The sequence below is a fragment of the Diceros bicornis genome, chromosome 7 (assembly GCF_020826845.1).
Source record: "Diceros bicornis minor isolate mBicDic1 chromosome 7, mDicBic1.mat.cur, whole genome shotgun sequence".
Taxonomy (NCBI): Eukaryota; Metazoa; Chordata; class Mammalia; order Perissodactyla; family Rhinocerotidae; genus Diceros; species Diceros bicornis.
Genome location: NC_080746.1, coordinates 25311848 through 25329677, shown reverse-complemented (window position 1 = coordinate 25329677; position 17830 = coordinate 25311848).

Here is a 17830-nt window from a genome sequence, read left to right as displayed (position 1 = left end):
TTTTTTCTCCTATCTGAGGCATGTGTAATGATGTCTTAGGTTTGTTCTAATGTACATTCATCGGGTTACTAACAAAACTGAGTATTTTTTCAATAATTTATTGGCTATTTGAGTTTCTTTCCTATTGAGTGCCCATTCAAGTCTTTTGCCCATTTTTGTACTGGGTTTTTGCCCCTTTGTTATTGATTTGAAGGGTTTCTTTTTAAATATGTTAAATATTAATATACTGTTGGCTATATGTATTGCAAATATCTTCTCTCATTTTGCGGCTTACCTTTCACTCTCTTTATGGTGTCTTTTCAAGGATAGATGTTATTAATTTTAATGTTGTTAAATTTTCTATTCTTATCCTGTTCTTGCTTTTATATCATATTTAAGAAATCCTTCCAACCTGAGGTCATGAAAATATTTCCCTATATTATCTTCTGAAAAGTTTATAGTCTTGTTTTTCATGGGTATATCTCTAATCCTCTTGGAGATGACTTTTGTGGATGATAGGAAATAAGGGTCAAGTTTCATTTTTCCCCTGTGGGTAACCAATTGTCCTAGTACCTTTCTTGGAAAAGTTGAAAAGCCCATCTTGAGCTTATTGCTTTGACCTCTGTCATAGGTTAAGTATACATCTATGTGTCGGTCTGATTCTGGGCTCTTGATTGTGTTCCATCAAGCTTTGTCTATCCCTGCACCAATTCAACACTATCTTTTTTTTTTTTTTTTTTGGTGAGGAAGATCAGCCCTGAGCTAACATCCATGCTAATCCTCCTCTTTTTGATGAAGAAGACCAGCTCTGAGCTAACATTTATTGCCAATCCTCCTCCTTTTCTTCCCCCAAAGCCCCAGTAGATAGTTGTATGTCATAGTTACGCATCCTTCTAGTTGCTCTATGTGGGACTCAGCCTCAGCATGGCCGGAGAAGCGGTGCGTCGGTGCGCGCCCAGGATCTGAACCCAGGCCACCGATAGTGGAGCACGCACACTTAACTGCTAAGCCACGGGGCTGGCCCCTCAACACTATCTTAATTACTGTATTATAAATTTATAATACATTTTGATATCTAGAATGACAATTTCCTCACCTTTGTTCATCTTTGAGTGACTTGCCTTTCTTGACCTTTTGAACTATTAGAACCAGATTATCAAGTTCTATTTAAACTATTTTAGAAGAATTGGTATGTTTTCATTATTGAGTTTTGTAATCCTTGAATTTGGTCTATCTTTTAATTTATTTGAGCATTCTTTGACGTCTGTAATGGACAGGAGAGGCCAGATTATGCTGTGTTACTGACAACCTCAAAAGCTCAGTGGCCCCACACAGGGTTATTTCTCGCCTATGCTACACAACCATTGTAGGTCAGCTGGAGATCCACTCTGTGTCATCCTCACTCAGCAACCTGGGCAGATGGAGCATCATCATCTGTACCACTGCTGATTGCAGAGGCAGTGGCAAAGAAAGATAGCTGATTAGCACGCTGGTTCTTAAAGCTTCTGCTCATCTTTCTTTGCACAAAGCAAGTCACATTGGTCACCCTGGATGTAGGAAAGTACCCAGAATGGAGGAAAACCAAATATAATTCTGAATACTAGAACATCTTTCAATAAATTTTTATATAATTTTCTCTCTAACTGTCTTGTTAGATTTATTCCTAGGTACTTCATATGTTTGATGACATTTTAGATGATTACAAAATTTAATTTTCTATTTGCCTCTTGTATATAGAAATGCAATTAATTTTAGTATGCTGATTTGTATTCAGCAATTTTGCTGAACTCTCTTATTAATTGTAATAACTTACATGTAGTTTATTTTGGATTTTCCACATACTGGATCAAATAATCTGTGTGAGTAATAACACATTTGTTTCTTTCTTTCTATTTCTATACCTGTTATTTCTATTCTTGCCTAACTGTTCTGGCTAGACTCTCTAATACTGTGTTGAATAAAAGTAATGATAGCAGGCGTCTTTGTCTTGTTTGAAATCTCAAAGACAAAGCTTTTAAGTTTTAATAATTAGTTATAATGCTTCTCGAAGTTTTGTTTGTTTATTTGTTTTTGGTAGAAACTTTTTAAATAGATTTCCTTCTATTCTTAGTTTTTTAAGAGTTAAAAAAATCATGAATGGCTATTAGTTTTAGTAAATGCTTTTATCTCATCTACTGGGATGATTATGATTTTTGTTCTTTCTTTTGTTATTGAAGTGAATTACATTAACTGGTTTTCTAATATTAAATCAACCTTGCATTCCTGGGAGAAACTCACTTGGTCTTGATGTGTTATCCTTTATATGTTTTTCTGTTTGTTTTAGGATTTTTTACCTGTATTCATGAGACAGACTAGTCTATAATTTTCCTTTCTCATACACATCTTCCTTATTTTTTGGTATTGAAGTCATACCATTATAGTATAACTAACTGGTCAAACCGTCTGGGCTTGCATTTTCTTTGAGGGGGATTTTTGTTAACTCATTAAAAATATCCTTATTTCAGATGCATTTTAATTCTTTCCTCTTATGCCCCCCGCCCCCCATTTTTCTTAGGCCTGTTTTTTGGTATTATTTAACATTATTATAATTTAAAACTCAGCAACATACCGTGTAAGAAAAACTATACATGAAAAACCTATTTAATTCAAAGGAGAACATGAGAGAAAGAATGAGGTTGTGGCCAAAGCTGGGACTTAATCCCAGGCCTATTTGGCTTCCAAAACCTTGAACTTAACCTCTGCATTATACTGCTCCTACCACACAGAAGCTCACACAGTACAAACAATGAGGGTCCCATTCCATGGATGGCTGGATTCCAACTCTAAACCTTATGAAGATTTGGACAGGATTTCCTAGTTTACAGGTAATTGCTATTCATTTCTTTAAGCCTTAACTCTGGACTCAGTTTTGACCAGAACTTAAAAATGGAGCAGCTAGAAGCAGACAGGACTGGTTAATCCAAGAGTCAGGCAGCTCATGAACCATACCATTTTATCTGGCAGACTCGGAAGAATTAGCTATAGCAGTCAGCACATAGTCTGAACCTTTCAGGTCTGTGTTTGAAATTAAATCCCTGTTACTGAGGGCCAGCTTCTTTCATTCTTCACCCCATTTTACTTGCAATACATTTTTCTTTTCTTACTCTCTTTATAGACTTTCTACTATAGATGTTTGGGTGCAACATGGGGTGTGGGTAGGGGGAGAGTATCCGGGCTGGTGGATATCCCAGATTTCAGTCAGTTTGAAGGTTAGTTCGGTCATTAATGACAACTTTATTTGAGGGTGTGGAGTTCTTTTAAAAAGGTTCTGGCATAATCTGTGTGCTCTTTTTCCTTAGGACATTTATAGTAGTGGAATTGGAGTTCTCCACCTCCCCCATATTTGCTATGTAGGCTTTATCCCCTGAGTCTGGACATCAGGGAGGGAACCAATGATTCCGAATGTTGTCCCCTCATTCCAAGAAGTTGGAGTGCCCTGACCTAGTAGGAGATGATCTATTAGCTCCATGCTCAAAAGAGGCCTCTGAAGACAGCCCCCCTCCTCCCCAGGATGAACTCTTCTAATCTGTGGTAAGGGTCATATGTGGAGACTCAGTCATGTTATCTCCCTGATATCCTTCAGCTGCCTACCACGAGAAGTGGTTATTGTAGAGATTGTGAGATAGGGCAGTGGTGGAGCTAAACTAGGAGGGGCTGTGGAAGATAAGTAAGAGCATAATTCTTAAATATCTGGGCTAGAGGTACTGCGTTGTTGTGTTTTCCACATGTTGGTGGGAATCATGAGATCAGCAAAATTCCTGAAGATTCTTTTTGCCAGATTGGTGTCTATATTCTCTTTATTATTGCATAATCCCAAGTCACAGCCATTACAGCTTGTTTGTTTGTGTGTGTGTGTGTGTGTGTGTGTATGTATGTGTGTGTGTGTAGGGGAGGGAGAGAGAGACAAAGAAAGAGAGACGGAAAACACAGGTCCTATGACAGTAAATGAGTGGATTTGAAGATAATTTCAACCAATCACAGTAACTTGATTTACCCTTGCAGTAGATAGTTTTTTATACCAATGTTAGTTAGATATGAGCTAAGAACAAAGGCCAAGACTAGTGACTCCTCTGATGAAATGTATCTCTCCAAACCCTGCTCCTCAAAGAGTCATTGGGTATTTGGCGAACTTGCATTAGTAAAAGAATAGGTGTCCTCTATGGGTGGTAGCATGGATTTGGGAAGCTCTGGGCTAATGGACATTTGAAAGGATGTCAGTGTCATCTTCTTGTAACTTCAAAGCGGAAGTTGTCCCTGAAGATGTTCTACTCTAAAGGAGAATCAAATAGGCATGGTCATTATACAAAATAGTACTAGCATGGGGATCATCCTCATCTCTCCAAGCTGGGCCTCTGTCTTAACACACGGCTTATAATTAGCATTAGAGGCAATGGTTCTCTGAGCTTCCTTGGCCCCCAAATTACCCTTTTGAAACAATTATCCTCTTACCTGTTCAAAGTAGTTCAATTGTATGTCCTTTTTGGTTGGTGAGTGAGAATTTGTGTGAGATAAAGCTGGAAAGCTAAATCTTAGAATGTCTTTGATGCCTACTTAAGAGTCATTGCAGGTTCTGGAGCAAAGGAGCAATTGAGCACAGTGCACCTTAGGAAGCTTAATCTGGCATAGACCCAAGGGAAAATTGGAGATAGAGAGACCAGTTAGGATGCCATTACAACAACCTAGGAAATAGATACAAAGGGTTTAAACTGGAACAATGGGGAGAAGAGAATAAAGATGGCAAACCTTAAGAAACAGAAGAGACAGAACTTGGAGATGTGGGATGAACATAGCAGACCCAGCATTTACTTTCCTCTTGATTTCTTCCCAGTGAATTCCCAATTTTGTTCAAGAATGTACCTATCCTCCACATAATCCTGGGCTTTAGGGGGAAGGAAGATGACTCCATCCCAAGCATCCTGGTCAACCCGTAATCCAATCATGTTCATCTCACTCTCTTTGCCAGGGACTGGTTTAGAGGTGGACATGTGTCCAGTTCTAGCCACAATGATGTGAGGTAAACTGTCCTGAGACTTTGGAAAATGTTTCATTTACTCTTAAGAACAAAACACTGTTAGACATGTCCCCTGTCTTTTTCTGGATGTTGTCACGTCTGGATGTGGTGTCTGAATCTGTGGGTAGCCGTCTTATTACCAAGCAAAGCACCGAGGATGGCAAAGCGAAGGGAATTCAGAGAAGAGAAGATGGAGCCACCTGATCTCTGAACTTCTTGTCATGTGAGATGATGCACGTCCTTATTGTTAAAGCTAATTAGAGTCAGGATTTTCTGGGGCTGGCAGCTTAAGCCATTGATGTAGTAAGAGAGATGACAAGTTTAAGATGACTCTAAGGTTTCAGCCTGGGAGACTAGGAGAATGGTGATTCTCTGACCTTGTGGCAGAAAATGCTTGGACTTCAGAATCGGAGAGATCTGGGCCCAAATTCCAATTCTACCACATAGCGTGTGACTTTGGAGAAACGACTTAACTTCTCTTAGCATGTTTTCTCTTTTCCAGAAGTATAATAATTATACTCATTCTTATAGGGTTATTGTGAAGACTTAGTAAGGTAATGCATATGAAGTGCTTGTTACTAGTAGGCACTCAGTAAATTTTGGTTTCCTACTTCCTCAATTCCATCTCAGTCACATAGTTCCAGAAGAATCATTTCTTCCTAAACCTAACCTGCTAGTCTGTTGTCATGGACCCCAGACCTTGGCACAATGCCTACACAAAATAAGTGATCAGTAAAGATTGAACTGAACTGAACCAAAAGTTAGGGAGCACAGAAGGATGAAGGTGATGGTTTTGCAGGGGGAGGGGATTGGTGGGCTAGTCTAGGAGTAGGGTTGAGCACAGTTCTATAAATGCTTTAACAGGATGGTGAAATACCAGATGAGATAATCAGCAGGCAGTTTTAAAAGGGAAAAATTGAGTCAACAATCTGTTTTTTCTATGTTACCACAACAGCTTAATTGAGTGGTTTTAATATTAATTTTAATTTTAAGTGGCATTGGGAGGCATGAAGGAAGGGGCCGTAAGAGTATTAAACCTCACACACTTTTTAGTTGGTACGATAGGGGTTAAGAGACTTGGAACTCGAGTTCTGTCTAGTAACCTCTAAATCTGCCAACTTAATGAGAAGCAAACTCATTTAATTGCTTAACATCTTGTAAGAAAAGCAATTTAACATCCTTGTTCAATTGGATGGGTGGCTTTGGCATCACACAGAACCAACTTTAGTTAACCCAGTTATCAGCAGAAGCCCAGTTACCGGTGTTTGCCATAACACATGGCAGGCAGAGATCTGAGTACCAGAAGAGAAGCTCACCATGTGGCAATAAGCAGGGACCTGTGGGAGGCCTTGAATTTGTGTTTGTGGTTAAAGCCTTGTGTTCAGGCTTTTCATGGGCCATCTCAATGTCCAGAGGGGCCACAGTAGATATATTACACGTCCAGTGCAACTGCAGTAAATATAAATTGACCTCATTTGCTCATTGCTTGGGTGTAGAATTTCTGGATGTAGAAGGACAGATTGAATACTAAAACAAATTAAATGACAATTTTGAATGCTGTAATCATATTTCCTGGTTACGAGGGCTCGGGTGGTTTTTCTGCCAACTGAATAATTCTCGTTTGAATAACACAGATGCATGTTGGCAGGTCCCATGCATCTATGCTATCCCAAACATACTGTTAGAAACTCAAATCTAGTTATTTAAATTACTGGATGAAAGCATGAGTCTTCACCCAGCTCAGCTGTTATAAATGCTTACAAGATCGGAGTGGTTGTCCCAGGCCTTGGATCGTAATTCTTCTGGATGTAGGTGAGATGAGAGTTATAAGAGTAAACATTTGGGAGGCTGGGACAGAAGTGTTCTCACTTCTTCACATCTCCTCTCTCCTTCTAATTTCTGCAGTTATAAGAAGAGAGATGTTGGATAACTTGGTTCTACCAAGGCATGGGGCCTGGGTGCCTTCACAAAACAATGGCAAGTACCCAAAGCAATCCTTTCTTTGCAGAGACCAAGAAACCTCTCACTTCCAATGGTAGCTACCATTTATCAAGTGCTTGTTAAGTGCCAGTCACTGTGGTTTACATAGATTATCTCATTTAATCCTAAAAAAGACCCTAGGAGGAGAGACTGTGGTTATTACCATGTTACAGATGAGAGGAAACAAAGGTGAAGAGAATTTCAGTACCTTGCCTGGCATGAGACGCCTAGTTAAGTGGCAGAACTGAGACTTGAACCTGAACTCCGGTTCTTAGATTCCAAAGCCAACATTCTTAATCCGAGACGAAATTGTCCTAAGCCTACTGCCCAGTAAGTGTGGAGTGTTGTAAAACTGAGGACAGCCAATAACTCCGGGCCTTTGGGAATTTCGCAGTGCTGGTCGACAGATATTTAGAATGGGGCCATGTGGCTTCCTGAGTGAGAGAGTCACAGGGTTAGGTTAATAAAAAGATTGCATTTCGTCCTTCACACAGGGTTAATGAAATCATATGGACTATGAAAACTCATCACCTGCTTGGCAAAAATCCCTGCGGAGTTAGCTGGAGAAAACCTTAGATACTCTGGAGTTAAAGAAGGCTCACAAAACAACTGGGAACCTGTTTCCAGTGCTGGCTAGCTCTCTGTACAGCCCTGCTCATGCTCAGGACCCAAAGTATTTTCCTTTCCAATACTTGCCTTTCCCTTTGTCAGACACAGTGTTGGATTCTATTCCTGCCTAGATCACAAGAGAGAATATTTGGTTCTTCCTTTCTGGCAACTAATAGTTTCCTTTTGCTCATTCTCAAAAAAATAAAAGGAGATCTTGCAGGGGCCCATTAATCATCCTGGATTGGGTCCTTTTGTGTTATACTCTTCAGAAAAGGAGATTCTATCATTTTCTTTGTCTTCCATGCTGTGGTCAACAGAAGTTCTTTCTGAATTCCAGCCTAAGTTTAGGTCCTCCTGTGGTTTAAGCTCTTTTCCTCTTCTCCTTCTTGCATTATTATTTGGAAGCTGACTATATGGAAGAAAGTGTGGCTGGAAGAGATGGAGGTGCTTTGCGGATATACTGAATCCTGAATCGAGCTCAGCTTTGTAGAAGTTGACAGCTCCTCTGCTTATTACAGAAAGTATATTTCTTGTATGTCTATTTTTATATCCTGAGAGCACTAGGAAGCCTTTGTTGGATGGGAGGTGATCTCTCTCAAGAGACTGAGCAACTTGGAAAATAATAGGGGCTTTCAAGCATTTCAGGTGCCTAGAAATTGCTGTCTTTTAGAAACAATCTCTTTGCTTTTGAAACACTTAATTGACTAACGTTTACATTCATAACACCACAAGAAATCATCCTGCCCCATGTGCAGTTGTGACAGCTGGAAAGTATTTTTCAGTCATCTTCACACATCAGACCCTATGGAACCTTTGCTGCCCCCTCCCTCTCTCTCTGCAAGCCTATAAACTACATTTTCTTCTGCTGACACTGCAGCATGAACTCTCCATAGCAACTTATTCCCACACCACCTGTTAATAATGCCAAGAGTTATGTATTCAACTCCTTGCACACTGTGCCAAAATGTTTACACAATTCTGCTTATTTCAGACTTTAAAGACCAGACATAAATCCTAAACTAGCTGTGTCCCTTCCAAACACTCAGGGAGTTGGTTGCAACATTTTTGTGGGTAGAATCGGGCAGATTTTTTCCCAAGTATTTTTTAATAAAAAGTAGGGTACTCCTTTGGGGCTACTTTTCTAACTGTTTTGAGGGTCCTCAAAAATGAACTGTTTCGCAGAACATTGTCAAGTATAAGAATACATCCTTTCAGTTAAATATTAGCTTTATTGTCAATGCCCTTAAAATAAGAACTAAAACTTCTAAACTAAATATTTGTTAACATAAATATCTGAAGATGACTTTTATAATTCATCACCTGCATTGATAATAAGAATTAACATTTATTTTGTATTTCCTTGTTTATAATTTTAGTTCGTATTTATTACTATTCTTATGAAAATTCTGTACTGTCAAGATCAAAATCTACATTTTTCGCCGGCAAACCTGAGCCTCATACTAGGAAGCCATCGGCCTAAGGTCTTGCAGCTGGTAGAAGATGGAGCTGGGATTGACACTCGAATGTGTTTGTCTCTAAAGCCAAGACTCTCTTCACTACATTAAAACTTTCTAAAGACACCTCATGAAGGGATACTAATAGGCATTTCTCTAAAAGACTGTTCTGTGGTTAAGTTACCTTTGGAAACTTGATATTAAATTCTTCTCTTGAAATTCACAGTGCACAAACATACTTAAGGCTCTGAGAAGTCCTGCAATAAAGAAAGCTGCTTAGTTCTGTGCAACCCAGCAGTTTCCAAACTTACTTGAGCACAGTGCACTTTTTCCTTAGCACACTTATCAACACTCAGAGGAGCATGGTCTGTGGAACACAAGCGTGGGAGACACTGCACTCTGCCAGGCTGCTTCCCAGCCAGTGTTGAATGCCCCCAGGGCCAGCTCTCTTTTCCTGTTCACTAGGTTTCCAACTGTCTCTGAAGTGCCTTTTAAAGAGGACATATATAAAGCTATTCTATCTCCCCTCAGCCATTCCTTATTCATTCACTCAGGGCTTCTCCGTCTTGGTAATACTTTAATCTGATTTCCTAAAAGGGATAATTCCTCTCTGTATTTTGAAACAAATAACAAAAGAAGGCATGGATTAATCAAAGCTCAACTGTTTTATTCAGATTCCCAGAGAGTCAAACATCCTTTTTTCATCTGAAAACCCCTAGTCAGTCCAGTAGAATTCTCTGCTTGAGCAAACATTTTCATGAGACCCCCACATAGTGACAAAGCCAAATGAATTGGTCAATTCCTTCAGGAAACATTTGATATCATGTACACATGCTCTAAATCTAAAATGATGTCTCTCCTGGGTAAATGGCCCAATGAGCAAAGAATTAGTAATTCCCAAGATTGTGAATAAAAACTTCTTTATGAAAGACTATGTCTACTAAATACCCAGCACTTAAAACTGAAAAAATCTTGCTTACAATCAATCTAAATATTTGAAAACCCCTTAAGTTCGAAGTGGAATGTTCCATTTTCTTCCAAATGCCTAGCATTGTGTAGATATAGCCAGGGATTTTGAATCATTGACTAATTTATTCCCTTTTGTTCTGCAACTTCTCCAGTTCATAGTGTACTAATCTGGTGCTTTATATTATGTAGACAATCCTATTATTGTTAGTTGGCTCCATGCCAGGGACCTTTAGCTACAACTGTTAATTATCTTTTTATTGGCAAATGAGTAAAATGGAAACTAGGCAAAACCAAGAAAGAATACCCATGTTCCTCCTCAAAGAACTCTGAAGCCAACCTTCACTGAAGGACGTAAATTTCTGTTTTAGTCTCCTTGGTCTTTCCACTGTTATCCATCTAAAGCTATAATGTTTCTTTTTCCAGAGATCCTTTATCAAGACTCAAAGGTGAGAACTGTAGAACCATGGTTTGGAGCATGCAGCACAGAAAAATCAACGGAAATTGAAAACTCCACGTGACAAGAGCAATTTAAAAACATCCAGGGGAGAAATGACCTGGCAAAATAAGATACCAAAGAATTCGGATCCAGAGTCACAGACGCAAATATCAAAATCTTGCAGCAAAGGATAAAATAAGGAATGAAATAAGTTTCTCCTCTGGACTGGATTTCTTCCAGGTCAACAACTACTGAGTCATTAAGAAAAACGCGAGTCCGAGAGCTCTTGATTGCCTGTGACAGGCCTCCGTTCCCCAGATGGAGTTAGTCCTCTGCCGTTGCCAACAGCACTGACTCAGCCACCTCCGCGGGGTGTGGACGCCAGCCCTGAAGAGCAGGAGCAGAATCTGGCTGCATCTGCTTGTGTTCCTGGTCAGCTTGCATTTTTGACCTCAGAGTAAGGGGATATGATTTAAATGTGGACATTTCTTAAAGTTCAGTTAATCCACAGTGTTCGTAACAGGCCAAATGCTGCAGAGCAATGATAGTTTTCTTATAGCAAGAACAAAATTAAAGGTTGTCTATCAGCTGGACTAGGGAAAAAAGGGATCGAAGCCACATGATATGCTATTAGCATAACTACATGCTGTGATAATCACCATGATCACCTCACCATCAGGGTTGTAATGATTCCAGAGTAATGAGGAGGTGGTACCATGCTAGCCACACTCTTTGGGCTCATCAGGGCGATCATCCTTGTGATTAAGGGCATTGCAGAGTATGCTTTCATTGGATAGACCTGCATTTGCCCTCTTTGGAGAGAGCGGCATCTGTGAATACAATTTTTCGTTTACATGAGTTTGTCTTTTTGATGTACAACTTGCAGAAGTCTGCTGTCATAGATCCCAGAGCCAGCAACGTCCCTGGGGGTCATTGAGACTGCATGTACATGCTGCACACAAACAGGGTCAAGACGGTCACATCTGGCCATTGCAGCTCATTTATACAGCTGGGATCCAGAAACACCAGTTTCGCTGTGCATGCTGTGCCAAGCACCCCGCAGAGCCCTGGCCTCAAGGAGATATGAAGGGCTCCATCACGGCACTGGATTCTACACACCCAGGCTGCTCATGGGTGGACCAGGTGACACCGTGTGTTGTGATTTGGGAGGAAGCAGAACTTGTGCCCTCAGAATCTCCCCATCTGCTGGCACCATGCCTGAATTTCCAACCATTAGAGTCACTTCTTTGGGTTAAGGCCATGGTTCCCCACCTTTTTTTTCCCTTTAGTACAAAGAACCCTTTTTAACATCAAAACATTTCACAGATCTCCCACATGTTAGTTATATTTTGAGTTTCTGATGACTGAAAAAAGATGCAAAACAAAGAAACGACTCAAATCTCAGTGGTGTTTTTACATGGATTCATATAAAAAATTACAATAACACCTTAATATATTTGAAAAATTGTCACCCATATATCTATGAGCTATATTATTTATTAAGTTAAGAGATAATGGTTTGTAAGCATATGGTCTTACAGATCTCTAGGTCTGCATTCTTACTCCCTACTCTCCCACTCCACCAACCCCATGCTTTATCAACAAGATTTATGGCTCATTGAATGAGGCCACTGAGTTAACCAGAATTTTATAAGCTTGTGGTTTCTGGAATATTGTTTCATAGAGTTCAAAATAAGTGTGCAAAGAAAAAAAGTTTGGAAAAAGCTGGGTTATACAAAGTCATATAGTTCTCTTGACTACAGGACTTCTCAGAGCCTTAACTACTACATGCATTTTGAATCACTAAGAAGGAGGTACAGATTTCGAATTCACTAAACTTCTTGAACCACGGATCCTTTTTCTAGGCATAACTACTGACACACCTGGGAAGCGTGTTCTGAAGAACACCACTTTGGGTTAAAACATTGTCTCCAGAAGATCTCCATTGAATATAAACATATAACCTGGGACAAGGAAACTAGTCAGCCTTTTGCCGCCAAAAGATTGGCTCCTGAGACAATTTGATGAATTGCCAAGAGGAAGGTCTTGAAGGAATAGCTTCTCAGACCTCTCTCCTCTAAGAAGGCTGAAACATGTGAACAGGGTAGCTTTTTGTCTCAAGTGACATTTATGGCTATTATTACTATAATTATTATCTCATTAAATTTTCCCCATCTCTTATAAAAATCTCAGAGGCTAAGAGAGCAAATAGCTGAGTCTGTCAGATAATCAGGTGGCACAATGAATGGAAACATTTTGGTACCACAGGGATAAATGTTCTCTAGATGTTTTATAAGAAAATAGTAAGTAGATTCTCTGTCTTTGGCCTGGATACAGGTTTTGCGTGTTTGTTTCATAAGGCACTCAAGATACACTTCAGTGACGGAGTAAAGGGGCCTTGCTCTGTCATAGCATATGTGGCAGAGTAGTTGTGGACTGGCTGGAGACTGCCTTCTGACGACTTCACCAAGTGTCCCCAAGCCTGAACTGCCCTCTGATTATCAACCGTCTCTCACCACCCCAACATAAGCTGAGCCCCAAATTGTACCTACTAGAGCTTCACGCTCTTTACTCTTAAGATTTGGATTCCCGTTGAAATTCTGACCTCCCCAGAAAAGGTAAAAATTTAAATTTATTAGTCCTTAATAACCTTAGTGTAACATTGAAAACAGGCTTGATGAGATTGGAGGAGTGTGTAGAAGAGCATTAGGGTACTGCAGACAGGCCCACTGTGGAGCCACCTAAGAGAGTGTCTCTTGATAGAGACCCAAGGGACCCTCGAGGGAGCTCATTTTGCCCCAGTTAAGTGGCAAACTTAAACAGTCAAATCTCTTGAGGTAAAACAAAGGGCAGACCATCTGTGCTTGCAGACACAGCTAAACTAATGTGAGGGAGAAAATAGGAGCAATTACTTAGAAATTTTAAAGCCTCAAGCAATTCTTTCTCAAGCAAATGAATATATCAGGTTAGAGTGATTTTTCGACTTGAGATTAGTTACTCACAGAATTGTTTCAATTTGTCATTCTTCCTTCATGTATAGACACTGCTAATGAGCACATCTTTGCCACTCACTTATCTCAATGGAGACATAATTTTATTTTATAGCCCTTTCACACGACATCATGTTGATCAGTTAATAATTTACCAAGAACCGTAAGCCAAATATTAAAACAAATGTGCACCATAACACATCATTATATCTTTCTTTTGACCCATTCAAAGGGACAGGCATAAAGTCAAATTACAAAACATCTGTGCTTCTTCATGGTCTTATGATAATGTGATTTTAACTTTCCATGCAATTAGAATGAAAATCATCCCAATTAAAAGGTTTGAACCAACGTGGTGCTCCTATTAAGGTGTTAAAACTTTCATTCTTTCATATAAGGAAAAAATCTGGTTCCCTTTGAGATTTTCTCCATTAAACTAGTTTCCTAATTACTACATGCTATTTAAATAGCTTTGACTGCACTTCTTATCTCAAATTATACAGTCCAATTAGCCTGTAAAAAATTTTAGGTCTCTAGTGACAAAGAAATCTCACAATAAATCCAATCTATATCAGAGGACACAGATATCTATTAAAATACTCTTGGTAGATACCACCTTCCCTTTTTTTCTCCTTATGATTCCAAACTCAATTCCATTCTAGTCACTGAATATGAAGTATTATTATCAATATTAATAGCAGTGTCAACTATAATTTATTAAGCATCTATTGGTACCAGGCAAATTACATGCATTACTTTAGTTAGTTATTTAATAATAGTCCAATGATATGGATATCATCCACATTTTGCAGATGTGAAAGTGAGATTGAGAAGTAATTAGAAAGCTCTTCCATTTACTTAATCAGCCTCGGAAGTGACATTCAAACCCAGGTCTTCATCACCAAAGTTCATGTTCTCAACCACAGGGCCTATCCTAATCTCTGCTGGCCCTTCAAACAAAATTCATTCTGTATAACTGTCCTTTTCTTTAGATAATTAAACAACTAATGTAGGGTTGCAGTATAATTATTCTTTCTTTATATTATGATTTTTTAAAAATATGCACAGAACTAGAGAAAATAGTATAATGGATCCTCATATATACCTACTGGTATATGATCTACTATATGTACATCCCTCTGGTTTAATTTATCTCTCTACTTCTTTTTCAGGGGTATTTAAGGGGAAATTCCCACCATCATGTCATGTCATCCATGAATATTTCAGTGTGGCTCTCTATCTGGAGACATTTTCCAACCTAGCCACCATCATACCAAACAAAGTTATTACCTAACACATAGTCTGTATGAATCAAGGTCCTGGTAGCAAACAGATGGCATATTCAAAAGAGGTAATTGAAAAAATTTTAATAAAGGGACTATTTACAAAGATGTGGCCAGGGTTAAAGAAACTCAGTAAGGATGGTGCAGCACCTGAAGGCTAGCAGTAATGAAAAGCTGTTACCCCCGTAGGCCTGAAGAAGCAAAGGGAAGAAGCATTCTGCAATGTGGAGAGAATATCCTGATAGAAGGGAGGGAGATGGGGGAATAAATACTAATCCTCTCCTGTCACTCAGAGCTCCTCTTGGTGCCCCCCATCGGTCAGACCCAATCTGAATTCAGGGGACAAGAGATCTCAGGTAATTAACACAGGCATTGGCAAACTTTTTCCTGTAATGGGCCAGAAAGTTAACATTTTTAGTTGTGTGGGCCATATGTAGTTTCTGTCCCTTATTCTTTTTTTTTTTCTGTATAACCCTTTTTCCCCCCAGCTTTACTGAAGTATAATTGACAAAGGAAATTGTAAGATATTTAAAGTATACAATATGATTTGAGATATGTATACATATACATATTGTGAAAGGATTTCCCTTATTTTGTTAACAGATCTATCACCTCACATATTTACCGGGTTTTTTTTGTTTGTTTGTTTGGGGTTTTTTTTGGTGAGAACATTTAAGTTCTACTCTCTTAGCAAATTTCTATTATATAATCCAAATTTCTATTATGTAATTAGCAGCTGTAGTCACCATGTTATACATTAGATCCTCAGACCTTATTCATCTTATAGTTGAAAGTTTGTACCCTTTTACCAGCCTCTCCCTATTTCCCTTACACCCCAGCCCCTGGCAACCACTTTCCTACTCTCTGTTTCTGTGAGTTTGACTTTTTTTTTTTTCAGATTCCACAAACAAATGATACCATGCAGCATTTGTCTTTCTCTGTCTGCCGTATTTCACTTAGCATAATGCCCTGCAGTTTCATCTATGTTGTTGCAAAGGATAAGATTTCCTATTTTTTAAAGACTGAATAATATTCCATTGAATATATGTATGCCACATTTTGTTTATCCCTTCATCAGTTGATGGACACTTAGGTTGTTTCCGTACCTTGGCTATTGTGAATAATGCTGCAATGAACATTGGAGTACAGATATCTCTTTGAGATAATGGTTTCATTTCCTGTGGATATACACCCAGAAGTGGAATTGCTGGATCATATGATAGTTTTATTTTTAATTTCTTGAGGAACCTTCATACTGTTTTCCATTGTGGCTGTACCAGTTTACATTCCCACCAATAGTCTATAAGCATTCCCTTTTCTTCACATCTCCAGCATTTTTTGTCTCTTGTCTTTTTGATAATAGCCACTCTAACAAGTGTGAGGTGATATTTCATTGTGGTTTTGATTTGCATTTCTCAAATGATTAGTCATGTTGGGCATTTTTTCATGTACCTGTTGGCCGTTTGTATGTATTCTTTGGAAAAATGTCTATTCAGGCCCTTTGCCTATTTTTTAATTGAGTTATTTATTTTTTTTGCTATGGAGTTTGTATGAGTTCCTTGTATATTTTGGATATTAATCCTTTATCAGATATGTAGTTTGCAAATATTTTCCCCCATTCCATAGGTTGCCCTTGCATTTTGTTGGTTGTTCCTTTGGTGAGCAGAAGCTTTTTAGTCTGATGTAGCCCCATTTATTTATTTATTTTTTGATGTCAAGTCTAAAAAATCATTGCCAAGATCAATGTCAAGGAGCTTACTGCCTATGTTTTCTTCTAGAAGTTTTATAATTTCAGGTCTTACATTCAAGTCCTTAATCCAAGTTGATTTTTGTGTGTGGTGTAAGATAGAGGTCCAGATTTATTCTTTTGCATTGGCTATCCAGTTTTCCCAACACTATTGAAGAGACTATCCTTTCTCCATTGTATATTCTTGGCTCTTTTGTTATAAATTAATTGACCATATATACATGGGTTTATTTCTGGGCTCTGTATTCTGTTTCATTGATCTATGTGTCTGTTTTTACGCCAAAACCATGCTGTTTTGATTACTATAGCTGTGTAATAAAGTTTGAAATCAGGAAATGTGATGCCTCCAGATTTTTTCTTCTTTTTCAAGATTGCTTTGGCTATTTGGGGTCTTTTGAGATTCTATACAAATTTTAGGATTTTTTTTTCCTATTTCTGTGAAAAATGACATTGGAATTCTGATAGAGATTGCATTGAATCTGTAGATTGCTTTGGGAAGTATGGGCATTTTCACAATATTCATTCTTCCAATCCATGAACATGGAATATCTTTCCACTTATTTGTGTCTTCATCGATTTCTTTCATCAACGTCTTATAGTTTTCAGTGTAGAGATCTTTCATCTTCCTGGTTAAATGTATTCCTAAGTATTTTATTCTTTTGATGCAATTGTAAATGGGATTGTTTTCTTAATTTCTCTTTCTGATAGTTCATCATTAGTGTATAGAAATGCAACTGGTTTTTGTATGTTGATTTTGTATCCTGCGACTTTACTGGATTCATTGATTAGATCTAACAGTTTTTGGAGGAGTCTTTAGAGTTTTCTATATATAATAGCATGTCATCTGTAAACAGAATCTTACTTCTTTCTTTACAATTCAGACGCCTTTTGTTTCTTTTTCTTGCCTAATGGCTCTGGTTAGAACTTCCAGTACCATGTTGAATAAAATTGGCAAGAGTGGACACCTTTGTCTTGTTCCTGATCTTAAAGGAAAAGCTTTAAGCTTTTTACTGTTGAGTATGATGTTAGCTGTGGGCTTGTCATATATGCCTATTATTCTGTTGAGTTATGCTCCCTTTATACCCTGTTTTGTTGATAGATTTTATCGTGAATGATGTTATATTTTGTCAAATGTCTTTTCTGCATCTATTGATATGATAATATTATTTTTATCCTTCATTATGTTATTGTGGTGTATCACATTTATTGATTTGCAGATGTTAAACCATCCTTGCATCCCTGAAATAAATCCCACTTGATCCCAGCGTATAGTCCTTTTTAACTTACAGTTGAATTTGATTTGCTAATATTTCAGTGAGGATTTTTGCATCAA